This window comes from Phyllobates terribilis, unplaced genomic scaffold, assembly GCF_046119375.1.
Source record: "Phyllobates terribilis strain yellow unplaced genomic scaffold, ASM4611937v1 Scaffold_142__1_contigs__length_4687701, whole genome shotgun sequence".
Classification (NCBI taxonomy): domain Eukaryota; kingdom Metazoa; phylum Chordata; class Amphibia; order Anura; family Dendrobatidae; genus Phyllobates; species Phyllobates terribilis.
Genome location: NW_027362902.1, coordinates 2,632,316 through 2,659,216, shown reverse-complemented (window position 1 = coordinate 2,659,216; position 26,901 = coordinate 2,632,316). Strand labels below are relative to the sequence as shown.

At 44.3% G+C, this 26,901-nt stretch overlaps 16 non-coding genes across 16 annotated transcripts; all 16 read right to left on the bottom strand.

Moving 5' to 3' along the window:
* Positions 1–617: 617 nt before the first annotated feature.
* On the bottom strand, positions 618–808 carry LOC141205794 (U2 spliceosomal RNA). The gene has a single exon (XR_012276466.1). It is a non-coding gene; the product is annotated as a U2 spliceosomal RNA (small nuclear RNA).
* Positions 809–1,923: 1,115 nt separating this feature from the next.
* LOC141205793 (U2 spliceosomal RNA) lies at positions 1,924–2,114 on the bottom strand. Its single transcript, XR_012276465.1, has one exon. It is a non-coding gene; the product is annotated as a U2 spliceosomal RNA (small nuclear RNA).
* A 1,115-nt stretch (positions 2,115–3,229) lies between these two features.
* Positions 3,230–3,420, bottom strand: LOC141205791 (U2 spliceosomal RNA). Its single transcript, XR_012276464.1, has one exon. It is a non-coding gene; the product is annotated as a U2 spliceosomal RNA (small nuclear RNA).
* A 1,115-nt stretch (positions 3,421–4,535) lies between these two features.
* On the bottom strand, positions 4,536–4,726 carry LOC141205790 (U2 spliceosomal RNA). The gene has a single exon (XR_012276463.1). It is a non-coding gene; the product is annotated as a U2 spliceosomal RNA (small nuclear RNA).
* Positions 4,727–5,841: 1,115 nt separating this feature from the next.
* Positions 5,842–6,032, bottom strand: LOC141205789 (U2 spliceosomal RNA). The gene has a single exon (XR_012276462.1). It is a non-coding gene; the product is annotated as a U2 spliceosomal RNA (small nuclear RNA).
* A 1,115-nt stretch (positions 6,033–7,147) lies between these two features.
* On the bottom strand, positions 7,148–7,338 carry LOC141205788 (U2 spliceosomal RNA). The gene has a single exon (XR_012276461.1). It is a non-coding gene; the product is annotated as a U2 spliceosomal RNA (small nuclear RNA).
* A 2,338-nt stretch (positions 7,339–9,676) lies between these two features.
* On the bottom strand, positions 9,677–9,867 carry LOC141205786 (U2 spliceosomal RNA). The gene has a single exon (XR_012276459.1). It is a non-coding gene; the product is annotated as a U2 spliceosomal RNA (small nuclear RNA).
* A 1,115-nt stretch (positions 9,868–10,982) lies between these two features.
* LOC141205785 (U2 spliceosomal RNA) lies at positions 10,983–11,173 on the bottom strand. Its single transcript, XR_012276457.1, has one exon. It is a non-coding gene; the product is annotated as a U2 spliceosomal RNA (small nuclear RNA).
* A 1,115-nt stretch (positions 11,174–12,288) lies between these two features.
* Positions 12,289–12,479, bottom strand: LOC141206077 (U2 spliceosomal RNA). The gene has a single exon (XR_012276743.1). It is a non-coding gene; the product is annotated as a U2 spliceosomal RNA (small nuclear RNA).
* Positions 12,480–13,594: 1,115 nt separating this feature from the next.
* On the bottom strand, positions 13,595–13,785 carry LOC141205784 (U2 spliceosomal RNA). The gene has a single exon (XR_012276456.1). It is a non-coding gene; the product is annotated as a U2 spliceosomal RNA (small nuclear RNA).
* A 1,115-nt stretch (positions 13,786–14,900) lies between these two features.
* LOC141205783 (U2 spliceosomal RNA) lies at positions 14,901–15,091 on the bottom strand. The gene has a single exon (XR_012276455.1). It is a non-coding gene; the product is annotated as a U2 spliceosomal RNA (small nuclear RNA).
* A 1,115-nt stretch (positions 15,092–16,206) lies between these two features.
* On the bottom strand, positions 16,207–16,397 carry LOC141205782 (U2 spliceosomal RNA). Its single transcript, XR_012276454.1, has one exon. It is a non-coding gene; the product is annotated as a U2 spliceosomal RNA (small nuclear RNA).
* Positions 16,398–17,512: 1,115 nt separating this feature from the next.
* Positions 17,513–17,703, bottom strand: LOC141205780 (U2 spliceosomal RNA). The gene has a single exon (XR_012276453.1). It is a non-coding gene; the product is annotated as a U2 spliceosomal RNA (small nuclear RNA).
* A 1,115-nt stretch (positions 17,704–18,818) lies between these two features.
* On the bottom strand, positions 18,819–19,000 carry LOC141206348 (U2 spliceosomal RNA). The gene has a single exon (XR_012276977.1). It is a non-coding gene; the product is annotated as a U2 spliceosomal RNA (small nuclear RNA).
* Positions 19,001–21,953: 2,953 nt separating this feature from the next.
* LOC141205779 (U2 spliceosomal RNA) lies at positions 21,954–22,144 on the bottom strand. The gene has a single exon (XR_012276452.1). It is a non-coding gene; the product is annotated as a U2 spliceosomal RNA (small nuclear RNA).
* Positions 22,145–23,258: 1,114 nt separating this feature from the next.
* LOC141206326 (U2 spliceosomal RNA) lies at positions 23,259–23,445 on the bottom strand. The gene has a single exon (XR_012276960.1). It is a non-coding gene; the product is annotated as a U2 spliceosomal RNA (small nuclear RNA).
* Positions 23,446–26,901: the final 3,456 nt, after the last annotated feature.

The window sequence follows — 26,901 nt, the reverse complement described above, 5'->3', positions numbered from 1 at the left end:
GACCGCCATAAGCAACAGTTTAACAGAATGCCACAGACTAATCAACCAAACTTTTTGGGTTGGGTTCTCTTTTATAGTCTGCAGGCATTAAATGAAAGAAGTCAGTGTTCCAGCAAAAGGAGACAACGTTTCAGAAAAGGCATTGTAGCAAACCAAAAAAGAAATTTTAAGCGCAGCAGAGTAACCAGCGCACATACCTGTTAGCTCAGGTGAGTTTAAAAGGCTGCTGTTGATAACAAGGGCATTTGCTAAATAGATGGTGTGTGTGCAACAATATACTGAAAGGTCAATTATATTGTGCAGCTTATCTCACCACCTGTAGTTATTTAGGTGAAAGCTCCAAAATGCTTGCCTAATATGTCTGTTTATCCAAAAGGAAGTAAAAAGGGAGAGCTAGAAAGATAGCATTGCATCACATTACATGGCAATGCAATGCACAGTTGCTGAAGTTGAACCAAAATGAGCTTGTAATCTGGCTTCTGCAACTTTGAACATGAAAAATCCAATGAGGAGAAGAAAAGCAAAGCCAAAGAGTCCATCCCAAAATCCGACAAACAAGCAAAATGAACAAAAAACATTGAATTCAATTCTTTCTGATTTTAGAAACTGCATTAAAGAAGGGGTGCACCGGTCCTGGAGATACTGCAATACCAGGTCAATGCGTGGAGTGGACAGAGCAAGCTCTTTTTCCATCTCCCTGTTCTAAAAATCCATTTAATATATGGTCCCCAGATAGGGGACGTATCAGATATTAAACTGATAAGAACAGATACTACACTTGATCTTAGCCAAAAGGCCGAGAAGCGATAACCAGAATTGGTTTCAAACTACGGAGCCACCCAAGGATCCTGAAAAGTCCATTTGTGGAGATAAGCTCCTGGACTCCCGTTAAGAAGACATGTTGTCAACCTCTAGATCCCTTACATGCCTGCACTTTTCGGCTTGCTGCTGCTGCAATCCACGCGTTTTAGATCTGCATAACTCCACCTCTTTAAACACAGCACCTTCACCCCCTGCTGTTCCCACCCGCCTCAACACCGTTGGAAGGGAGGAGAACCAATTAAGGCGGGGGGTGGGGTGGAACGAGCAGCTGTCTACCCTTAGCAGGAGGGCTCCTGATTACATACCTCTCCTGCTGCTGCTGCTGCTGGCTGTCCAGCAGCAGACTGAAGGTGGCTGCTGCTGTGCACAGGTATATAAAGGCTCAGAGCCTATTATGACACGCGCAGCCAGCGTTCCATTGCCACATTCCATCTACTGCAGGCAGGATACCTGGCTGGCTGAATGTCGCTGAGAAGCTCACAGAGACCGCCATAAGCAACAGTTTAACAGAATGCCACAGACTAATCAACCAAACTTTTTGGGTTGGGTTCTCTTTTATAGTCTGCAGGCATTAAATGAAAGAAGTCAGTGTTCCAGCAGAAGGAGACAACGTTTCAGAAAAGGCATTGTAGCAAACCAAAAAAGAAATTTTAAGCGCAGCAGAGTAACCAGCGCACATACCTGTTAGCTCAGGTGAGTTTAAAAGGCTGCTGTTGATAACAAGGGCATTTGCTAAATAGATGGTGTGTGTGCAACAATATACTGAAAGGTCAATTATATTGTGCAGCTTATCTCACCACCTGTAGTTATTTAGGTGAAAGCTCCAAAATGCTTGCCTAATATGTCTGTTTATCCAAAAGGAAGTAAAAAGGGAGAGCTAGAAAGATAGCATTGCATCACATTACATGGCAATGCAATGCACAGTTGCTGAAGTTGAACCAAAATGAGCTTGTAATCTGGCTTCTGCAACTTTGAACATGAAAAATCCAATGAGGAGAAGAAAAGCAAAGCCAAAGAGTCCATCCCAAAATCCGACAAACAAGCAAAATGAACAAAAAACATTGAATTCAATTCTTTCTGATTTTAGAAACTGCATTAAAGAAGGGGTGCACCGGTCCTGGAGATACTGCAATACCAGGTCAATGCGTGGAGTGGACAGAGCAAGCTCTTTTTCCATCTCCCTGTTCTAAAAATCCATTTAATATATGGTCCCCAGATAGGGGACGTATCAGATATTAAACTGATAAGAACAGATACTACACTTGATCTTAGCCAAAAGGCCGAGAAGCGATAACCAGAATTGGTTTCAAACTACGGAGCCACCCAAGGATCCTGAAAAGTCCATTTGTGGAGATGAGCTCCTGGACTCCCGTTAAGAAGACATGTTGTCAACCTCTAGATCCCTTACATGCCTGCACTTTTCGGCTTGCTGCTGCTGCAATCCACGCGTTTTAGATCTGCATAACTCCACCTCTTTAAACACAGCACCTTCACCCCCTGCTGTTCCCACCCGCCTCAACACCGTTGGAAGGGAGGAGAACCAATTAAGGCGGGGGGTGGGGTGGAACGAGCAGCTGTCTACCCTTAGCAGGAGGGCTCCTGATTACATACCTCTCCTGCTGCTGCTGCTGCTGGCTGTCCAGCAGCAGACTGAAGGTGGCTGCTGCTGTGCACAGGTATATAAAGGCTCAGAGCCTATTATGACACGCGCAGCCAGCGTTCCATTGCCACATTCCATCTACTGCAGGCAGGATACCTGGCTGGCTGAATGTCGCTGAGAAGCTCACAGAGACCGCCATAAGCAACAGTTTAACAGAATGCCACAGACTAATCAACCAAACTTTTTGGGTTGGGTTCTCTTTTATAGTCTGCAGGCATTAAATGAAAGAAGTCAGTGTTCCAGCAGAAGGAGACAACGTTTCAGAAAAGGCATTGTAGCAAACCAAAAAAGAAATTTTAAGCGCAGCAGAGTAACCAGCGCACATACCTGTTAGCTCAGGTGAGTTTAAAAGGCTGCTGTTGATAACAAGGGCATTTGCTAAATAGATGGTGTGTGTGCAACAATATACTGAAAGGTCAATTATATTGTGCAGCTTATCTCACCACCTGTAGTTATTTAGGTGAAAGCTCCAAAATGCTTGCCTAATATGTCTGTTTATCCAAAAGGAAGTAAAAAGGGAGAGCTAGAAAGATAGCACTGCATCACATTACATGGCAATGCAATGCACAGTTGCTGAAGTTGAACCAAAATGAGCTTGTAATCTGGCTTCTGCAACTTTGAACATGAAAAATCCAATGAGGAGAAGAAAAGCAAAGCCAAAGAGTCCATCCCAAAATCCGACAAACAAGCAAAATGAACAAAAAACATTGAATTCAATTCTTTCTGATTTTAGAAACTGCATTAAAGAAGGGGTGCACCGGTCCTGGAGATACTGCAATACCAGGTCAATGCGTGGAGTGGACAGAGCAAGCTCTTTTTCCATCTCCCTGTTCTAAAAATCCATTTAATATATGGTCCCCAGATAGGGGACGTATCAGATATTAAACTGATAAGAACAGATACTACACTTGATCTTAGCCAAAAGGCCGAGAAGCGATAACCAGAATTGGTTTCAAACTACGGAGCCACCCAAGGATCCTGAAAAGTCCATTTGTGGAGATGAGCTCCTGGACTTCCGTTAAGAAGACATGTTGTCAACCTCTAGATCCCTTACATGCCTGCACTTTTCGGCTTGCTGCTGCTGCAATCCACGCGTTTTAGATCTGCATAACTCCACCTCTTTAAACACAGCACCTTCACCCCCTGCTGTTCCCACCCGCCTCAACACCGTTGGAAGGGAGGAGAACCAATTAAGGCGGGGGGTGGGGTGGAACGAGCAGCTGTCTACCCTTAGCAGGAGGGCTCCTGATTACATACCTCTCCTGCTGCTGCTGCTGCTGGCTGTCCAGCAGCAGACTGAAGGTGGCTGCTGCTGTGCACAGGTATATAAAGGCTCAGAGCTTATTATGACACGCGCAGCCAGCGTTCCATTGCCACATTCCATCTACTGCAGGCAGGATACCTGGCTGGCTGAATGTCGCTGAGAAGCTCACAGAGACCGCCATAAGCAACAGTTTAACAGAATGCCACAGACTAATCAACCAAACTTTTTGGGTTGGGTTCTCTTTTATAGTCTGCAGGCATTAAATGAAAGAAGTCAGTGTTCCAGCAGAAGGAGACAACGTTTCAGAAAAGGCATTGTAGCAAACCAAAAAAGAAATTTTAAGCGCAGCAGAGTAACCAGCGCACATACCTGTTAGCTCAGGTGAGTTTAAAAGGCTGCTGTTGATAACAAGGGCATTTGCTAAATAGATGGTGTGTGTGCAACAATATACTGAAAGGTCAATTATATTGTGCAGCTTATCTCACCACCTGTAGTTATTTAGGTGAAAGCTCCAAAATGCTTGCCTAATATGTCTGTTTATCCAAAAGGAAGTAAAAAGGGAGAGCTAGAAAGATAGCATTGCATCACATTACATGGCAATGCAATGCACAGTTGCTGAAGTTGAACCAAAATGAGCTTGTAATCTGGCTTCTGCAACTTTGAACATGAAAAATCCAATGAGGAGAAGAAAAGCAAAGCCAAAGAGTCCATCCCAAAATCCGACAAACAAGCAAAATGAACAAAAAACATTGAATTCAATTCTTTCTGATTTTAGAAACTGCATTAAAGAAGGGGTGCACCGGTCCTGGAGATACTGCAATACCAGGTCAATGCGTGGAGTGGACAGAGCAAGCTCTTTTTCCATCTCCCTGTTCTAAAAATCCATTTAATATATGGTCCCCAGATAGGGGACGTATCAGATATTAAACTGATAAGAACAGATACTACACTTGATCTTAGCCAAAAGGCCGAGAAGCGATAACCAGAATTGGTTTCAAACTACGGAGCCACCCAAGGATCCTGAAAAGTCCATTTGTGGAGATGAGCTCCTGGACTCCCGTTAAGAAGACATGTTGTCAACCTCTAGATCCCTTACATGCCTGCACTTTTCGGCTTGCTGCTGCTGCAATCCACGCGTTTTAGATCTGCATAACTCCACCTCTTTAAACACAGCACCTTCACCCCCTGCTGTTCCCACCCGCCTCAACACCGTTGGAAGGGAGGAGAACCAATTAAGGCGGGGGGTGGGGTGGAACGAGCAGCTGTCTACCCTTAGCAGGAGGGCTCCTGATTACATACCTCTCCTGCTGCTGCTGCTGCTGGCTGTCCAGCAGCAGACTGAAGGTGGCTGCTGCTGTGCACAGGTATATAAAGGCTCAGAGCCTATTATGACACGCGCAGCCAGCGTTCCATTGCCACATTCCATCTACTGCAGGCAGGATACCTGGCTGGCTGAATGTCGCTGAGAAGCTCACAGAGACCGCCATAAGCAACAGTTTAACAGAATGCCACAGACTAATCAACCAAACTTTTTGGGTTGGGTTCTCTTTTATAGTCTGCAGGCATTAAATGAAAGAAGTCAGTGTTCCAGCAGAAGGAGACAACGTTTCAGAAAAGGCATTGTAGCAAACCAAAAAAGAAATTTTAAGCGCAGCAGAGTAACCAGCGCACATACCTGTTAGCTCAGGTGAGTTTAAAAGGCTGCTGTTGATAACAAGGGCATTTGCTAAATAGATGGTGTGTGTGCAACAATATACTGAAAGGTCAATTATATTGTGCAGCTTATCTCACCACCTGTAGTTATTTAGGTGAAAGCTCCAAAATGCTTGCCTAATATGTCTGTTTATCCAAAAGGAAGTAAAAAGGGAGAGCTAGAAAGATAGCATTGCATCACATTACATGGCAATGCAATGCACAGTTGCTGAAGTTGAACCAAAATGAGCTTGTAATCTGGCTTCTGCAACTTTGAACATGAAAAATCCAATGAGGAGAAGAAAAGCAAAGCCAAAGAGTCCATCCCAAAATCCGACAAACAAGCAAAATGAACAAAAAACATTGAATTCAATTCTTTCTGATTTTAGAAACTGCATTAAAGAAGGGGTGCACCGGTCCTGGAGATACTGCAATACCAGGTCAATGCGTGGAGTGGACAGAGCAAGCTCTTTTTCCATCTCCCTGTTCTAAAAATCCATTTAATATATGGTCCCCAGATAGGGGACGTATCAGATATTAAACTGATAAGAACAGATACTACACTTGATCTTAGCCAAAAGGCCGAGAAGCGATAACCAGAATTGGTTTCAAACTACGGAGCCACCCAAGGATCCTGAAAAGTCCATTTGTGGAGATGAGCTCCTGGACTCCCGTTAAGAAGACATGTTGTCAACCTCTAGATCCCTTACATGCCTGCACTTTTCGGCTTGCTGCTGCTGCAATCCACGCGTTTTAGATCTGCATAACTCCACCTCTTTAAACACAGCACCTTCACCCCCTGCTGTTCCCACCCGCCTCAACACCGTTGGAAGGGAGGAGAACCAATTAAGGCGGGGGGTGGGGTGGAACGAGCAGCTGTCTACCCTTAGCAGGAGGGCTCCTGATTACATACCTCTCCTGCTGCTGCTGCTGCTGGCTGTCCAGCAGCAGACTGAAGGTGGCTGCTGCTGTGCACAGGTATATAAAGGCTCAGAGCCTATTATGACACGCGCAGCCAGCGTTCCATTGCCACATTCCATCTACTGCAGGCAGGATACCTGGCTGGCTGAATGTCGCTGAGAAGCTCACAGAGACCGCCATAAGCAACAGTTTAACAGAATGCCACAGACTAATCAACCAAACTTTTTGGGTTGGGTTCTCTTTTATAGTCTGCAGGCATTAAATGAAAGAAGTCAGTGTTCCAGCAGAAGGAGACAACGTTTCAGAAAAGGCATTGTAGCAAACCAAAAAAGAAATTTTAAGCGCAGCAGAGTAACCAGCGCACATACCTGTTAGCTCAGGTGAGTTTAAAAGGCTGCTGTTGATAACAAGGGCATTTGCTAAATAGATGGTGTGTGTGCAACAATATACTGAAAGGTCAATTATATTGTGCAGCTTATCTCACCACCTGTAGTTATTTAGGTGAAAGCTCCAAAATGCTTGCCTAATATGTCTGTTTATCCAAAAGGAAGTAAAAAGGGAGAGCTAGAAAGATAGCATTGCATCACATTACATGGCAATGCAATGCACAGTTGCTGAAGTTGAACCAAAATGAGCTTGTAATCTGGCTTCTGCAACTTTGAACATGAAAAATCCAATGAGGAGAAGAAAAGCAAAGCCAAAGAGTCCATCCCAAAATCCGACAAACAAGCAAAATGAACAAAAAACATTGAATTCAATTCTTTCTGATTTTAGAAACTGCATTAAAGAAGGGGTGCACCGGTCCTGGAGATACTGCAATACCAGGTCAATGCGTGGAGTGGACAGAGCAAGCTCTTTTTCCATCTCCCTGTTCTAAAAATCCATTTAATATATGGTCCCCAGATAGGGGACGTATCAGATATTAAACTGATAAGAACAGATACTACACTTGATCTTAGCCAAAAGGCCGAGAAGCGATAACCAGAATTGGTTTCAAACTACGGAGCCACCCAAGGATCCTGAAAAGTCCATTTGTGGAGATGAGCTCCTGGACTCCCGTTAAGAAGACATGTTGTCAACCTCTAGATCCCTTACATGCCTGCACTTTTCGGCTTGCTGCTGCTGCAATCCACGCGTTTTAGATCTGCATAACTCCACCTCTTTAAACACAGCACCTTCACCCCCTGCTGTTCCCACCCGCCTCAACACCGTTGGAAGGGAGGAGAACCAATTAAGGCGGGGGGTGGGGTGGAACGAGCAGCTGTCTACCCTTAGCAGGAGGGCTCCTGATTACATACCTCTCCTGCTGCTGCTGCTGCTGCTGGCTGTCCAGCAGCAGACTGAAGGTGGCTGCTGCTGTGCACAGGTATATAAAGGCTCAGAGCCTATTATGACACGCGCAGCCAGCGTTCCATTGCCACATTCCATCTACTGCAGGCAGGATACCTGGCTGGCTGAATGTCGCTGAGAAGCTCACAGAGACCGCCATAAGCAACAGTTTAACAGAATGCCACAGACTAATCAACCAAACTTTTTGGGTTGGGTTCTCTTTTATAGTCTGCAGGCATTAAATGAAAGAAGTCAGTGTTCCAGCAGAAGGAGACAACGTTTCAGAAAAGGCATTGTAGCAAACCAAAAAAGAAATTTTAAGCGCAGCAGAGTAACCAGCGCACATACCTGTTAGCTCAGGTGAGTTTAAAAGGCTGCTGTTGATAACAAGGGCATTTGCTAAATAGATGGTGTGTGTGCAACAATATACTGAAAGGTCAATTATATTGTGCAGCTTATCTCACCACCTGTAGTTATTTAGGTGAAAGCTCCAAAATGCTTGCCTAATATGTCTGTTTATCCAAAAGGAAGTAAAAAGGGAGAGCTAGAAAGATAGTGACGCGCCCCCTGGGCCATATTCTTTATGGGAATATCCGGAGCCGGATCAGATGGGGGTTGTAGTCTCCGAGTGGCTATGACCCGGTCCGTGCCCAGGGTGTCAAACTCAGTTGTATGTGGCAGTCCTACAGATGTTAATAAGTTCTTAATGTCGACTACGCCACCCGTTGTATTGCGGTCACTATGGCCGCCGCTGCAGCAGGGTCCGCTGAGGCTGATGGTGTAGGTGCAGCTTGTGATGGTATAACCCCCAACGGGAGGGGTATAGCCTCAGAGGGGACAGGTGCAGAGGATGGGGGTTGTGGTGGTGCAGTGCAGACGGCAGTGAAGACAGAGTCGGGTTGTGCAGTTAAGGGTGTTTACTTACTGCAGATGTTGTACTGGTCACTCCAGCTTCGAGTGACCACCCGAGCCGTGCTGCGTCCACCAGGTCCTGGATCCAGCCAACCCCCAAACAAGTCCGGAGCGTGGCCCTGAGCTCTCCTTCTGTCCCGTTCTCTGGCCGTCCCCACCAGTGATCCACCTAGGTCCAGCTCCCTCGGGCCTTCTGTTGGGACACCCTTGGCCCTGGGTTCCCTGACCCTTCATGTGGTGTGCCTTCGGGGTGGATGTGGTGGGTGACCGTGGCAAACGCTGCCCACGGTCTCCGGTCTCTGGCTGGGGAATGTTTTTACCCCCACCAGCTTGGGTTCCGGTACCCTGATGCCGACTCTTCACCCGGGGATTTTAGTTGGGATCTTAGAGTCCTCTCTTCTGTTCCTCTGGGTCTCTCTCTTTTCTCCCTTGCTGCAGGCTGACTTCCTCTCTGCTTGCTGTCTGCTCCTCTGCAGCTGTCTTGCTGTCTCCAACTGACTTGTTCTCTGCATCTGACCCTGTTCTTTGTTGGTGCCCACCTTATATACACCCTCTATGTGTGAGCTCAGGTGACCAGCACCCAATGAGCTCCTATCTTTACCCAGGCTGCTCCCCCTATCTGCCCCTACACTACATGGGATGTACCACCCCCCTCCCACTCCAGCCAGGAACAGACTCGGTCGTACCTGCACATTTCTAAGTGGGAGTACCGTCGGCCTGTTCCCCGGAAATGGGATGTGTGTAGTGCATGCAGCCTACCGAGCTCAGTTCCACACTCCATCCTTACCCGGGAGTGGAATATCACACCTCTGGGTTGAGGTGCAATACCCCTGTAGCAGCCGAATCCTCAGGGTGCTACAATAGCATTGCATCACATTACATGGCAATGCAATGCACAGTTGCTGAAGTTGAACCAAAATGAGCTTGTAATCTGGCTTCTGCAACTTTGAACATGAAAAATCCAATGAGGAGAAGAAAAGCAAAGCCAAAGAGTCCATCCCAAAATCCGACAAACAAGCAAAATGAACAAAAAACATTGAATTCAATTCTTTCTGATTTTAGAAACTGCATTAAAGAAGGGGTGCACCGGTCCTGGAGATACTGCAATACCAGGTCAATGCGTGGAGTGGACAGAGCAAGCTCTTTTTCCATCTCCCTGTTCTAAAAATCCATTTAATATATGGTCCCCAGATAGGGGACGTATCAGATATTAAACTGATAAGAACAGATACTACACTTGATCTTAGCCAAAAGGCCGAGAAGCGATAACCAGAATTGGTTTCAAACTACGGAGCCACCCAAGGATCCTGAAAAGTCCATTTGTGGAGATGAGCTCCTGGACTCCCGTTAAGAAGACATGTTGTCAACCTCTAGATCCCTTACATGCCTGCACTTTTCGGCTTGCTGCTGCTGCAATCCACGCGTTTTAGATCTGCATAACTCCACCTCTTTAAACACAGCACCTTCACCCCCTGCTGTTCCCACCCGCCTCAACACCATTGGAAGGGAGGAGAACCAATTAAGGCGGGGGGTGGGGTGGAACGAGCAGCTGTCTACCCTTAGCAGGAGGGCTCCTGATTACATACCTCTCCTGCTGCTGCTGCTGCTGGCTGTCCAGCAGCAGACTGAAGGTGGCTGCTGCTGTGCACAGGTATATAAAGGCTCAGAGCCTATTATGACACGCGCAGCCAGCGTTCCATTGCCACATTCCATCTACTGCAGGCAGGATACCTGGCTGGCTGAATGTCGCTGAGATGCTCACAGAGACCGCCATAAGCAACAGTTTAACAGAATGCCACAGACTAATCAACCAAACTTTTTGGGTTGGGTTCTCTTTTATAGTCTGCAGGCATTAAATGAAAGAAGTCAGTGTTCCAGCAGAAGGAGACAACGTTTCAGAAAAGGCATTGTAGCAAACCAAAAAAGAAATTTTAAGCGCAGCAGAGTAACCAGCGCACATACCTGTTAGCTCAGGTGAGTTTAAAAGGCTGCTGTTGATAACAAGGGCATTTGCTAAATAGATGGTGTGTGTGCAACAATATACTGAAAGGTCAATTATATTGTGCAGCTTATCTCACCACCTGTAGTTATTTAGGTGAAAGCTCCAAAATGCTTGCCTAATATGTCTGTTTATCCAAAAGGAAGTAAAAAGGGAGAGCTAGAAAGATAGCATTGCATCACATTACATGGCAATGCAATGCACAGTTGCTGAAGTTGAACCAAAATGAGCTTGTAATCTGGCTTCTGCAACTTTGAACATGAAAAATCCAATGAGGAGAAGAAAAGCAAAGCCAAAGAGTCCATCCGAAAATCCGACAAACAAGCAAAATGAACAAAAAACATTGAATTCAATTCTTTCTGATTTTAGAAACTGCATTAAAGAAGGGGTGCACCGGTCCTGGAGATACTGCAATACCAGGTCAATGCGTGGAGTGGACAGAGCAAGCTCTTTTTCCATCTCCCTGTTCTAAAAATCCATTTAATATATGGTCCCCAGATAGGGGACGTATCAGATATTAAACTGATAAGAACAGATACTACACTTGATCTTAGCCAAAAGGCCGAGAAGCGATAACCAGAATTGGTTTCAAACTACGGAGCCACCCAAGGATCCTGAAAAGTCCATTTGTGGAGATGAGCTCCTGGACTCCCGTTAAGAAGACATGTTGTCAACCTCTAGATCCCTTACATGCCTGCACTTTTCGGCTTGCTGCTGCTGCAATCCACGCGTTTTAGATCTGCATAACTCCACCTCTTTAAACACAGCACCTTCACCCCCTGCTGTTCCCACCCGCCTCAACACCGTTGGAAGGGAGGAGAACCAATTAAGGCGGGGGGTGGGGTGGAACGAGCAGCTGTCTACCCTTAGCAGGAGGGCTCCTGATTACATACCTCTCCTGCTGCTGCTGCTGCTGGCTGTCCAGCAGCAGACTGAAGGTGGCTGCTGCTGTGCACAGGTATATAAAGGCTCAGAGCCTATTATGACACGCGCAGCCAGCGTTCCATTGCCACATTCCATCTACTGCAGGCAGGATACCTGGCTGGCTGAATGTCGCTGAGAAGCTCACAGAGACCGCCATAAGCAACAGTTTAACAGAATGCCACAGACTAATCAACCAAACTTTTTGGGTTGGGTTCTCTTTTATAGTCTGCAGGCATTAAATGAAAGAAGTCAGTGTTCCAGCAGAAGGAGACAACGTTTCAGAAAAGGCATTGTAGCAAACCAAAAAAGAAATTTTAAGCGCAGCAGAGTAACCAGCGCACATACCTGTTAGCTCAGGTGAGTTTAAAAGGCTGCTGTTGATAACAAGGGCATTTGCTAAATAGATGGTGTGTGTGCAACAATATACTGAAAGGTCAATTATATTGTGCAGCTTATCTCACCAGCTGTAGTTATTTAGGTGAAAGCTCCAAAATGCTTGCCTAATATGTCTGTTTATCCAAAAGGAAGTAAAAAGGGAGAGCTAGAAAGATAGCATTGCATCACATTACATGGCAATGCAATGCACAGTTGCTGAAGTTGAACCAAAATGAGCTTGTAATCTGGCTTCTGCAACTTTGAACATGAAAAATCCAATGAGGAGAAGAAAAGCAAAGCCAAAGAGTCCATCCCAAAATCCGACAAACAAGCAAAATGAACAAAAAACATTGAATTCAATTCTTTCTGATTTTAGAAACTGCATTAAAGAAGGGGTGCACCGGTCATGGAGATACTGCAATACCAGGTCAATGCGTGGAGTGGACAGAGCAAGCTCTTTTTCCATCTCCCTGTTCTAAAAATCCATTTAATATATGGTCCCCAGATAGGGGACGTATCAGATATTAAACTGATAAGAACAGATACTACACTTGATCTTAGCCAAAAGGCCGAGAAGCGATAACCAGAATTGGTTTCAAACTACGGAGCCACCCAAGGATCCTGAAAAGTCCATTTGTGGAGATGAGCTCCTGGACTCCCGTTAAGAAGACATGTTGTCAACCTCTAGATCCCTTACATGCCTGCACTTTTCGGCTTGCTGCTGCTGCAATCCACGCGTTTTAGATCTGCATAACTCCACCTCTTTAAACACAGCACCTTCACCCCCTGCTGTTCCCACCCGCCTCAACACCGTTGGAAGGGAGGAGAACCAATTAAGGCGGGGGGTGGGGTGGAACGAGCAGCTGTCTACCCTTAGCAGGAGGGCTCCTGATTACATACCTCTCCTGCTGCTGCTGCTGCTGGCTGTCCAGCAGCAGACTGAAGGTGGCTGCTGCTGTGCACAGGTATATAAAGGCTCAGAGCCTATTATGACACGCGCAGCCAGCGTTCCATTGCCACATTCCATCTACTGCAGGCAGGATACCTGGCTGGCTGAATGTCGCTGAGAAGCTCACAGAGACCGCCATAAGCAACAGTTTAACAGAATGCCACAGACTAATCAACCAAACTTTTTGGGTTGGGTTCTCTTTTATAGTCTGCAGGCATTAAATGAAAGAAGTCAGTGTTCCAGCAGAAGGAGACAACGTTTCAGAAAAGGCATTGTAGCAAACCAAAAAAGAAATTTTAAGCGCAGCAGAGTAACCAGCGCACATACCTGTTAGCTCAGGTGAGTTTAAAAGGCTGCTGTTGATAACAAGGGCATTTGCTAAATAGATGGTGTGTGTGCAACAATATACTGAAAGGTCAATTATATTGTGCAGCTTATCTCACCACCTGTAGTTATTTAGGTGAAAGCTCCAAAATGCTTGCCTAATATGTCTGTTTATCCAAAAGGAAGTAAAAAGGGAGAGCTAGAAAGATAGCATTGCATCACATTACATGGCAATGCAATGCACAGTTGCTGAAGTTGAACCAAAATGAGCTTGTAATCTGGCTTCTGCAACTTTGAACATGAAAAATCCAATGAGGAGAAGAAAAGCAAAGCCAAAGAGTCCATCCCAAAATCCGACAAACAAGCAAAATGAACAAAAAACATTGAATTCAATTCTTTCTGATTTTAGAAACTGCATTAAAGAAGGGGTGCACCGGTCCTGGAGATACTGCAATACCAGGTCAATGCGTGGAGTGGACAGAGCAAGCTCTTTTTCCATCTCCCTGTTCTAAAAATCCATTTAATATATGGTCCCCAGATAGGGGACGTATCAGATATTAAACTGATAAGAACAGATACTACACTTGATCTTAGCCAAAAGGCCGAGAAGCGATAACCAGAATTGGTTTCAAACTACGGAGCCACCCAAGGATCCTGAAAAGTCCATTTGTGGAGATGAGCTCCTGGACTCCCGTTAAGAAGACATGTTGTCAACCTCTAGATCCCTTACATGCCTGCACTTTTCGGCTTGCTGCTGCTGCAATCCACGCGTTTTAGATCTGCATAACTCCACCTCTTTAAACACAGCACCTTCACCCCCTGCTGTTCCCACCCGCCTCAACACCGTTGGAAGGGAGGAGAACCAATTAAGGCGGGGGGTGGGGTGGAACGAGCAGCTGTCTACCCTTAGCAGGAGGGCTCCTGATTACATACCTCTCCTGCTGCTGCTGCTGCTGGCTGTCCAGCAGCAGACTGAAGGTGGCTGCTGCTGTGCACAGGTATATAAAGGCTCAGAGCCTATTATGACACGCGCAGCCAGCGTTCCATTGCCACATTCCATCTACTGCAGGCAGGATACCTGGCTGGCTGAATGTCGCTGAGAAGCTCACAGAGACCGCCATAAGCAACAGTTTAACAGAATGCCACAGACTAATCAACCAAACTTTTTGGGTTGGGTTCTCTTTTATAGTCTGCAGGCATTAAATGAAAGAAGTCAGTGTTCCAGCAGAAGGAGACAACGTTTCAGAAAAGGCATTGTAGCAAACCAAAAAAGAAATTTTAAGCGCAGCAGAGTAACCAGCGCACATACCTGTTAGCTCAGGTGAGTTTAAAAGGCTGCTGTTGATAACAAGGGCATTTGCTAAATAGATGGTGTGTGTGCAACAATATACTGAAAGGTCAATTATATTGTGCAGCTTATCTCACCACCTGTAGTTATTTAGGTGAAAGCTCCAAAATGCTTGCCTAATATGTCTGTTTATCCAAAAGGAAGTAAAAAGGGAGAGCTAGAAAGATAGCATTGCATCACATTACATGGCAATGCAATGCACAGTTGCTGAAGTTGAACCAAAATGAGCTTGTAATCTGGCTTCTGCAACTTTGAACATGAAAAATCCAATGAGGAGAAGAAAAGCAAAGCCAAAGAGTCCATCCCAAAATCCGACAAACAAGCAAAATGAACAAAAAACATTGAATTCAATTCTTTCTGATTTTAGAAACTGCATTAAAGAAGGGGTGCACCGGTCCTGGAGATACTGCAATACCAGGTCAATGCGTGGAGTGGACAGAGCAAGCTCTTTTTCCATCTCCCTGTTCTAAAAATCCATTTAATATATGGTCCCCAGATAGGGGACGTATCAGATATTAAACTGATAAGAACAGATACTACACTTGATCTTAGCCAAAAGGCCGAGAAGCGATAACCAGAATTGGTTTCAAACTACGGAGCCACCCAAGGATCCTGAAAAGTCCATTTGTGGAGATGAGCTCCTGGACTCCCGTTAAGAAGACATGTTGTCAACCTCTAGATCCCTTACATGCCTGCACTTTTCGGCTTGCTGCTGCTGCAATCCACGCGTTTTAGATCTGCATAACTCCACCTCTTTAAACACAGCACCTTCACCCCCTGCTGTTCCCACCCGCCTCAACACCGTTGGAAGGGAGGAGAACCAATTAAGGCGGGGGGTGGGGTGGAACGAGCAGCTGTCTACCCTTAGCAGGAGGGCTCCTGATTACATACCTCTCCTGCTGCTGCTGCTGCTGGCTGTCCAGCAGCAGACTGAAGGTGGCTGCTGCTGTGCACAGGTATATAAAGGCTCAGAGCCTATTATGACACGCGCAGCCAGCGTTCCATTGCCACATTCCATCTACTGCAGGCAGGATACCTGGCTGGCTGAATGTCGCTGAGAAGCTCACAGAGACCGCCATAAGCAACAGTTTAACAGAATGCCACAGACTAATCAACCAAACTTTTTGGGTTGGGTTCTCTTTTATAGTCTGCAGGCATTAAATGAAAGAAGTCAGTGTTCCAGCAGAAGGAGACAACGTTTCAGAAAAGGCATTGTAGCAAACCAAAAAAGAAATTTTAAGCGCAGCAGAGTAACCAGCGCACATACCTGTTAGCTCAGGTGAGTTTAAAAGGCTGCTGTTGATAACAAGGGCATTTGCTAAATAGATGGTGTGTGTGCAACAATATACTGAAAGGTCAATTATATTGTGCAGCTTATCTCACCACCTGTAGTTATTTAGGTGAAAGCTCCAAAATGCTTGCCTAATATGTCTGTTTATCCAAAAGGAAGTAAAAAGGGAGAGCTAGAAAGATAGCATTGCATCACATTACATGGCAATGCAATGCACAGTTGCTGAAGTTGAACCAAAATGAGCTTGTAATCTGGCTTCTGCAACTTTGAACATGAAAAATCCAATGAGGAGAAGAAAAGCAAAGCCAAAGAGTCCATCCCAAAATCCGACAAACAAGCAAAATGAACAAAAAACATTGAATTCAATTCTTTCTGATTTTAGAAACTGCATTAAAGAAGGGGTGCACCGGTCCTGGAGATACTGCAATACCAGGTCAATGCGTGGAGTGGACAGAGCAAGCTCTTTTTCCATCTCCCTGTTCTAAAAATCCATTTAATATATGGTCCCCAGATAGGGGACGTATCAGATATTAAACTGATAAGAACAGATACTACACTTGATCTTAGCCAAAAGGCCGAGAAGCGATAACCAGAATTGGTTTCAAACTACGGAGCCACCCAAGGATCCTGAAAAGTCCATTTGTGGAGATGAGCTCCTGGACTCCCGTTAAGAAGACATGTTGTCAACCTCTAGATCCCTTACATGCCTGCACTTTTCGGCTTGCTGCTGCTGCAATCCACGCGTTTTAGATCTGCATAACTCCACCTCTTTAAACACAGCACCTTCACCCCCTGCTGTTCCCACCCGCCTCAACACCTTTGGAAGGGAGGAGAACCAATTAAGGCGGGGGGTGGGGTGGAACGAGCAGCTGTCTACCCTTAGCAGGAGGGCTCCTGATTACATACCTCTCCTGCTGCTGCTGCTGCTGGCTGTCCAGCAGCAGACTGAAGGTGGCTGCTGCTGTGCACAGGTATATAAAGGCTCAGAGCCTATTATGACACGCGCAGCCAGCGTTCCATTGCCACATTCCATCTACTGCAGGCAGGATACCTGGCTGGCTGAATGTCGCTGAGAAGCTCACAGAGACCGCCATAAGCAACAGTTTAACAGAATGCCACAGACTAATCAACCAAACTTTTTGGGTTGGGTTCTCTTTTATAGTCTGCAGGCATTAAATGAAAGAAGTCAGTGTTCCAGCAGAAGGAGACAACGTTTCAGAAAAGGCATTGTAGCAAACCAAAAAAGAAATTTTAAGCGCAGCAGAGTAACCAGCGCACATACCTGTTAGCTCAGGTGAGTTTAAAAGGCTGCTGTTGATAACAAGGGCATTTGCTAAATAGATGGTGTGTGTGCAACAATATACTGAAAGGTCAATTATATTGTGCAGCTTATCTCACCACCTGTAGTTATTTAGGTGAAAGCTCCAAAATGCTTGCCTAATATGTCTGTTTATCCAAAAGGAAGTAAAAAGGGAGAGCTAGAAAGATAGCATTGCATCACATTACATGGCAATGCAATGCACAGTTGCTGAAGTTGAACCAAAATGAGCTTGTAATCTGGCTTCTGCAACTTTGAACATGAAAAATCCAATGAGGAGAAGAAAAGCAAAGCCAAAGAGTCCATCCCAAAATCCGACAAACAAGCAAAATGAACAAAAAACATTGAATTCAATTCTTTCTGATTTTAGAAACTGCATTAAAGAAGGGGTGCACCGGTCCTGGAGATACTGCAATACCAGGTCAATGCGTGGAGTGGACAGAGCAAGCTCTTTTTCCATCTCCCTGTTCTAAAAATCCATTTAATATATGGTCCCCAGATAGGGGACGTATCAGATATTAAACTGATAAGAACAGATACTACACTTGATCTTAGCCAAAAGGCCGAGAAGCGATAACCAGAATTGGTTTCAAACTACGGAGCCACCCAAGGATCCTGAAAAGTCCATTTGTGGAGATGAGCTCCTGGACTCCCGTTAAGAAGACATGTTGTCAACCTCTAGATCCCTTACATGCCTGCACTTTTCGGCTTGCTGCTGCTGCAATCCACGCGTTTTAGATCTGCATAACTCCACCTCTTTAAACACAGCACCTTCACCCCCTGCTGTTCCCACCCGCCTCAACACCGTTGGAAGGGAGGAGAACCAATTAAGGCGGGGGGTGGGGTGGAACGAGCAGCTGTCTACCCTTAGCAGGAGGGCTCCTGATTACATACCTCTCCTGCTGCTGCTGCTGCTGGCTGTCCAGCAGCAGACTGAAGGTGGCTGCTGCTGTGCACAGGTATATAAAGGCTCAGAGCCTATTATGACACGCGCAGCCAGCGTTCCATTGCCACATTCCATCTACTGCAGGCAGGATACCTGGCTGGCTGAATGTCGCTGAGAAGCTCACAGAGACCGCCATAAGCAACAGTTTAACAGAATGCCACAGACTAATCAACCAAACTTTTTGGGTTGGGTTCTCTTTTATAGTCTGCAGGCATTAAATGAAAGAAGTCAGTGTTCCAGCAGAAGGAGACAACGTTTCAGAAAAGGCATTGTAGCAAACCAAAAAAGAAATTTTAAGCGCAGCAGAGTAACCAGCGCACATACCTGTTAGCTCAGGTGAGTTTAAAAGGCTGCTGTTGATAACAAGGGCATTTGCTAAATAGATGGTGTGTGTGCAACAATATACTGAAAGGTCAATTATATTGTGCAGCTTATCTCACCACCTGTAGTTATTTAGGTGAAAGCTCCAAAATGCTTGCCTAATATGTCTGTTTATCCAAAAGGAAGTAAAAAGGGAGAGCTAGAAAGATAGCATTGCATCACATTACATGGCAATGCAATGCACAGTTGCTGAAGTTGAACCAAAATGAGCTTGTAATCTGGCTTCTGCAACTTTGAACATGAAAAATCCAATGAGGAGAAGAAAAGCAAAGCCAAAGAGTCCATCCCAAAATCCGACAAACAAGCAAAATGAACAAAAAACATTGAATTCAATTCTTTCTGATTTTAGAAACTGCATTAAAGAAGGGGTGCACCGGTCCTGGAGATACTGCAATACCAGGTCAATGCGTGGAGTGGACAGAGCAAGCTCTTTTTCCATCTCCCTGTTCTAAAAATCCATTTAATATATGGTCCCCAGATAGGGGACGTATCAGATATTAAACTGATAAGAACAGATTTTTTTTTTTTTTTTTTTCCACTCAGATTACAAGTCCCATATTTACCATTTCATGCTTTGCAATGATTTCCAAATGGTATTAGGTTGTTATCCATCATTGTGGGTCATATATCCATTTTTCCAATCTTATTTTATATATATACGTTTATATTATCACAATACAGTTATTCCATATTCTTTACATCACAAGATTACAATCTTTACCATTACGATTTAAGGCAACATTCCTCTCTTCAGGCCATATGCTGCCAAGGCATTCAAAAGCCTTCCATCCAGAAACCGACCATCCCAAGCTTCTTCTACCTCTTTAGCCAACGACTGAGGTATTCTGTAAGTTGAAAAAAAACGATGCATATCGCTATAAATGTTATTCCACACTTTGCGCCTTAGACTAGCCTGACTCCCCCCTTCACAACTCTTTAGCATTTTCAACACTTCTTGTCTCTCCTCCATCTCCCTCATATTTTTTTCTGAAACATCCTTTGCTTTACTAGAGTCCTTCCCAGATGACAAAACTCCTTCAATTTCTTCTCTGGCTTCACATGCGACATCCTCTCTTTCTTCTTCACTAGTTTCTTCACCCTCCTCCTCCTCTTCCATATTACTTACAGCACCTTCCTTTTCATCCTGACTGGAGGACTCACTTTCCTCCTGATCTTCTGACTCCCTATCCACCTCCACTTCTTCTTCCAAGCTAGTATTTTCAATCTCAACGTCTGTGATATCACTCTCAGTATCTTCTTCCATATGATCACCTTCTTTTCTTATATCTCTTATTTGTTCCTCCTTCTTTTGAGATATGTTCTCTTCCGTTTCATCATGGGGGGCAGCTTCAGACTCTTCTTCTTTTCCATCTTCCTTGTCAACTGACTTCTCCTCCCTTTTATTGACAGGACAGCAATCATATAAATGACCACTGCCACCACATAGATTACATTTCTTACTTTTTTCACAATTCTCTGCCTTATGTCCCACTTCTTCACACTTGGCACACCACTGTAATGTACAGGAATCCTTTTCATGGCCATACTGTTTACAACGCCTACAAAACTTCGGCATACCTGTAAAGAACATATCTCCATTAACTGTCCCGATTTTGAATCTACTTGGTGGGAGTACCACAACACCATCCGAACTTTCCTTGAACTTGACCAGGAACCTCCACCTCGTGGTCCAAAAACCATATCGGTTAAACATTTTGCCAGCAGAACTCACTTTCTCACAGTACCGGGATAAAAAGGTCATGATCTCTTCTTCCAATATGAAAGGACTATACATCCTTATTACTATTAGCCTTTCCTTCCTAGGAAAATGCGACACAAAAAAAACACCTTCAAGTATCGAATCTTCCTTCACTAGATCCATTCTCTTCCAAAAGTCAGAAAAGATATCTTCTGAACAAAAAATAACATCATATATCCCTCTCTTCGGGAACTCCAACATAGACAAAACTTGTTCCATTTGAACTTCCAATAGTCCAAACAAAATCTTCTCTACCAAAAAAAACAAGCCAGACTTCTTCTTCTCTGGATCCAAAAAAATAAACCGCACTGCATTCTTCAATCTTGCAAAAACTGGGACCTCTTCACAGGTCAGCATATTTGGGCTTCTCCCGTCCATATCTTCACACCAAAGGTGGCAAAAATCCTCCTCGCCTACTTAAAAAAAGCAGGCAGGCTGATCGCCCCTCGTTGCCCCGGGACTAATCCGGCTCCCCAAAAGCAGCAAGGGGGTGAAGCCGCACTGCTACATGCAGCGATCCCCCGAGGCCAAGGAGCCGGGTACCCAAGGCACCTCTCAGCCAAGACCAAGGCAGCAACCGGTAGATCACTGCACTTGATCTTAGCCAAAAGGCCGAGAAGCGATAACCAGAATTGGTTTCAAACTACGGAGCCACCCAAGGATCCTGAAAAGTCCATTTGTGGAGATGAGCTCCTGGACTCCCGTTAAGAAGACATGTTGTCAACCTCTAGATCCCTTACATGCCTGCACTTTTCGGCTTGCTGCTGCTGCAATCCACGCGTTTTAGATCTGCATAACTCCACCTCTTTAAACACAGCACCTTCACCCCCTGCTGTTCCCACCCGCCTCAACACCGTTGGAAGGGAGGAGAACCAATTAAGGCGGGGGGTGGGGTGGAACGAGCAGCTGTCTACCCTTAGCAGGAGGGCTCCTGATTACATACCTCTCCTGCTGCTGCTGCTGCTGGCTGTCCAGCAGCAGACTGAAGGTGGCTGCTGCTGTGCACAGGTATATAAAGGCTCAGAGCCTATTATGACACGCGCAGCCAGCGTTCCATTGCCACATTCCATCTACTGCAGGCAGGATACCTGGCTGGCTGAATGTCGCTGAGAAGCTCACAGAGACCGCCATAAGCAACAGTTTAACAGAATGCCACAGACTAATCAACCAAACTTTTTGGGTTGGGTTCTCTTTTATAGTCTGCAGGCATTAAATGAAAGAAGTCAGTGTTCCAGCAGAAGGAGACAACGTTTCAGAAAAGGCATTGTAGCAAACCAAAAAAGAAATTTTAAGCGCAGCAGAGTAACCAGCGCACATACCTGTTAGCTCAGGTGAGTTTAAAAGGCTGCTGTTGATAACAAGGGCATTTGCTAAATAGATGGTGTGTGTGCAACAATATACTGAAAGGTCAATTATATTGTGCAGCTTATCTCACCACCTGTAGTTATTTAGGTGAAAGCTCCAAAATGCTTGCCTAATATGTCTGTTTATCCAAAAGGAAGTAAAAAGGGAGAGCTAGAAAGATAGCATTGCATCACATTACATGGCAATGCAATGCACAGTTGCTGAAGTTGAACCAAAATGAGCTTGTAATCTGGCTTCTGCAACTTTGAACATGAAAAATCCAATGAGGAGAAGAAAAGCAAAGCCAAAGAGTCCATCCCAAAATCCGACAAACAAGCAAAATGAACAAAAAACATTGAATTCAATTCTTTCTGATTTTAGAAACTGCATTAAAGAAGGGGTGCACCGGTCCTGGAGATACTGCAATACCAGGTCAATGCGTGGAGTGGACAGAGCAAGCTCTTTTTCCATCTCCCTGTTCTAAAAATCCATTTAATATATGGTCCCCAGATAGGGGACGTATCAGATATTAAACTGATAAGAACAGATACTACACTTGATCTTAGCCAAAAGGCCGAGAAGCGATAACCAGAGTTGGTTTCAAACTACGGAGCCACCCAAGGATCCTGAAAAGTCCATTTGTGGAGATGAGCTCCTGGACTCCCGTTAAGAAGACATGTTGTCAACCTCTAGATCCCTTACATGCCTGCACTTTTCGGCTTGCTGCTGCTGCAATCCACGCGTTTTAGATCTGCATAACTCCACCTCTTTAAACACAGCACCTTCACCCCCTGCTGTTCCCACCCGCCTCAACACCGTTGGAAGGGAGGAGAACCAATTAAGGCGGGGGTGGGGTGGAACGAGCAGCTGTCTACCCTTAGCAGGAATGCTCCTGATTACATACCTCTCCTGCTGCTGCTGCTGCTGGCTGTCCAGCAGCAGACTGAAGGTGGCTGCTGCTGTGCACAGGTATATAAAGGCTCAGAGCCTATTATGACACGCGCAGCCAGCGTTCCATTGCCACATTCCATCTACTGCAGGCAGGATACCTGGCTGGCTGAATGTCGCTGAGAAGCTCACAGAGACCGCCATAAGCAACAGTTTAACAGAGTGCCACAGAATAATCAACCAAACTTTTTGGGTTGGGTTCTCTTTTATAGTCTGCAGGCATTAAATGAAAGAAGTCAGTGTTCCAGCAGAAGGAGACAACGTTTCAGAAAAGGCATTGTAGCAAACCAAAAAAGAAATTTTAAGCGCAGCAGAGTAACCAGCGCACATACCTGTTAGCTCAGGTGAGTTTAAAAGGCTGCTGTTGATAACAAGGGCATTTGCTAAATAGATGGTGTGTGTGCAACAATATACTGAAAGGTCAATTATATTGTGCAGCTTATCTCACCACCTGTAGTTATTTAGGTGAAAGCTCCAAAATGCTTGCCTAATATGTCTGTTTATCCAAAAGGAAGTAAAAAGGGAGAGCTAGAAAGATAGCATTGCATCACATTACATGGCAATGCAATGCACAGTTGCTGAAGTTGAACCAAAATGAGCTTGTAATCTGGCTTCTGCAACTTTGAACATGAAAAATCCAATGAGGAGAAGAAAAGCAAAGCCAAAGAGTCCATCCCAAAATCCGACAAACAAGCAAAATGAACAAAAAACATTGAATTCAATTCTTTCTGATTTTAGAAACTGCATTAAAGAAGGGGTGCACCAGTCCTGGAGATACTGCAATACCAGGTCAATGCGTGGAGTGGACAGAGCAAGCTCTTTTTCCATCTCCCTGTTCTAAAAATCCATTTAATATATGGTCCCCAGATAGGGGACGTATCAGATATTAAACTGATAAGAACAGATTTTTTTTTTTTTTTTTTTTTTTCCAAATCAGATAGGCCGGAGCATAAGCTCAATCAAATCGACTTACAAAAGCCTTTCATTGACACTTAGCCTTTCATCACACTTGGTATATAATCAAAAATAAAACCAAACCTTATCATCAGGTACATTATACACTACTAATTAAACTTTACCAAAAACCTCCACTTTTTAAACTTCCAGATCCCTTCAGCATCTATAATACTTCCACGTTCCTGATCCCAGAGGTATATTACATACATACGTGACAGAATCAATCTCAAACATTCATTAACTGACATTTTCTTCCTTTTAAAAACTAACAAATTCCTCGCATCCCACAAACTTTCAATTACACACACCACCAACAACCATAAAATCCTATCCTTAATTCTACTACATGCACCCATCCCAAACATAGCAAGTTTCCAATTTACATACTTTACACCCACCAATTCCTTGCAAAGTCCCCCTATACCCTTCCATACATCATATGCAAAATCACAATCCCATACCATATGTCTAACATGCTCTCTCAAACCACATCCATCCCTCGGGCATACCTCAGATTTAACTAAATCCCTCTTCTTTTGCACATCTCTAACAGGCAAAATGTCATGCAATATCATCCAAGCGATATCTCTCTGTCTGTTAGTCAAACCATCTATACTTAATTTTCTCCACATCTCGGTTACTTCCTCCCCTCTCAACCCATTGATATTACATACCACCTCACGCTCACGCACCATCCTAATGACTTTCTTCTTTTGCCTAAAATCACTCATGTTAACGGACAACAAATCATACTTCCTTACAAATTTCTCAACACAACCATACCATACAGGACACTTAAAAGCAACAGGCACTCTAGCATCCCTTTTGACCCACTTTAAGCCATAAAGCATCCATCCAGCCGAATACTTCATCATATAAGCACACTTATTACTTTTCCCTAGAACCACCACCACCATTTTCACGTAACTAATCCCTAAAAAGAAATCAATATTTGGAAAATCCAAACCACCATTTACACATAACTTATAGACATATTCCCGTTTCAATTTCTCCATGCGACTTCCCCAAAGAAAATTAAAGATGAATTTCTCAGTTTTCCTAATTTTCTTAAAAGCAGCAGGATATACATTCGCAACAAACAACAAAATAGGCAAAATAACCGCCTTAATAATCAGAACTTTCCCAGTCAGAGTTAATTCTCTCATTCGCCAAAAATTCAACTTGCGCACCACTCTCACCCCACAATGTTCCCAACTCTCATTTCCTTTCAAATCATCATTAAACTTAATCCCAAGCACCTTTATTGCACCATCCTCACACCTCACACCATCCATCCGTACATTCCTCTCACCAAAACATTTAAAGGAACTCTTAGTCCAATTGACCTTAAAAGCTGAGACACTACAAAACAAACTTAATATCAACCTTGCCCTACTCATCGCAGCCATATTCCCACTCACAATCACTACATCATCCATGTAACCTAGAATTCTCACATCCTTTCCATTACTCCCAGGAATCATCACACCTCTCATAAACTTATCCTTCCTAACCATACACATCAACACTTCAATCACACTAATAAACAAAAAAGGGGACATAGGGCACCCCTGACGCACTCCTGATTTAATTCTCACTTTCTCACTCAACCACCCATTCACCAAAAATTCACTTGAAACATTACAATACAAACTCCTAACACAGTTTACAAAATTCCTGGAATAACCCATCTTAGACAAAACCTTAAACATAAAGCTATGTGACACACGGTCAAAAGCTTTTTCAAAATCAACCGAAAACAACAAACATTTCTGCTTACGACTCATACAATCCCCAATCACATCACGCAACAACACCAAATTTTCAGTCATACTTCTCCCAGGCACTGCACACACTTGATCTTCATCCACCACACCGCCAATCACTTCCCGCATCCGGCTAGCCAACAATTTACTAAACACCTTATAGTCTGCATTCAAAAGGGTGATTGGCCTCCAATTCCCCAAATCCTTTTTATCACCTTTCTTATGAACCAAAACCACCACCCCATCTCTCATAGATTCACTCAACATATTCTCCGTGAACATATACTGGCACACCTCCAATAAGTCATTTCCCATCGTGTCCCATTCCTTAACATATAACTCCACGGGCAGTCCATCCTTCCCAGGTGTTTTATTCTTACTCGCAGACATCACCACTTTTTTAACTTCATCCAACACAATTACATCATCCAATATTTCACGTTCATCCTCACCCAAACAACCTTCTAAACACCCCAAAGCATCAGTCAACATCCTATCATCAACCCATTTTTCCCCATACAACTCCTTATAAAACAACACCACCTCCTGCATCACATCCTTCCCACTCACACACACCCCATCGCCATTCACCACCTCATCCATATCTACTTTCTTCCCAAAAACTTTTTTGAAAAAAAACCTTGTGCATTTCTCATTTTTCTCCAAATGTTCAATCTTAGAACGGTAAATAATTTCTTTCCCTTTACCCTCAATATATTTCTTAATCTCTTCTTTCACTTGACACATCAAAACATCCACATCCACTCCAATCATCCTTAACTTCCTCAGCCACTCCAGTCTAGAGCTTAAATCATTAAATTTTGCTCTATTCATTGCTGCTTTCCTCCTGCCCCTTTTTCTAAAGAAAAAAACAATCTCACTCTTCATCCAGTCCCACCACTCAAGCACATTCCTGTAATCACTTTTTTTATCCCTCCACCTAACATACATTCGCCTAAAATCACGCATGATCCTATTATCTTCCAGCAAACGCACATTAAGTTTCCACACGCCACCACCATATACAAAGGAAATCTTACCTTCTAGACGTGCCCTCAAACACACATGGTCAGAGAAGGGAACATCTTCCTGCTGGAAATTCCTACAAATAACATTTTGTGAAGAAAAGAAGATACGGTCTATTCTAGACTCTATGCCTCCCCTGTCGGCCTTATAGGTCGCAGGAGGTGGATTACCTAAAAAAACTTCCGCAGCATCCTGTAAGGAAAAATCCGCCACAAGACTCTTGAGTCTTTTACCTGTAACATCCATCTTATCCCCCTCCGTCACACAATTGAAATCTCCAACAAAAATTATTGGCATTTTGCCAGATAAAAAAAAACATAATTTCTCAAAAATTTCCAGCCTCTCCCCTTTATCTATTGGTGCATACATATTTACCACCCTAACCCTCCACCCCCTACAATTTAACTCACATATTACACACCTCCCCGCCTCCACCACCATGTAACTTTCTATCTTAACACTATAACCCTTCACCAAAACACCTACCCCACAATTTTTATTACATACAGAACCAGACCACACACTTTGACCTAAAGGCCATGCATTTTCACTTAAGGGATCGGAGATCGCACACTCCTGCACACAGTATACGTCCGCATCCAAGTTGCTCAAGTAGTCCAAAATTGCCACTCTTCTCGACTCAGAT